This window comes from Pteropus alecto, unplaced genomic scaffold, assembly GCF_000325575.1.
Source record: "Pteropus alecto unplaced genomic scaffold, ASM32557v1 scaffold392, whole genome shotgun sequence".
NCBI classification, from domain to species: Eukaryota; Metazoa; Chordata; class Mammalia; order Chiroptera; family Pteropodidae; genus Pteropus; species Pteropus alecto.
The window spans coordinates 1,000,345-1,000,632 of NW_006431933.1; positions in this window are offsets into that span (position 1 = coordinate 1,000,345).

Below are 288 nucleotides of genomic sequence, written 5' to 3' on the forward strand. Positions count from 1 at the left end.
CACAAATCTCCGATGCTCTCATGTTCCAGAAGTATCAGAGGCATTCTGCCAAAGCTTAGATCCAACTGTGGTACAGCCTTCTCTATGTAACCTATGTGAATGCATACAAGGTTACCAGCACACCATGGTGGAGCCGCTCCTTTGCAATGTGGAGGTAAAGAGTCTTGAGATTCCGTCTAGACCTTTTTTCAACTTACGGACTTTCGAGAAAACTTCATTAATTACAAACAGGCCACTGTCTTCACTACATACAAGAAGATTAATGAAAAACTTGCACTTACAGCAATT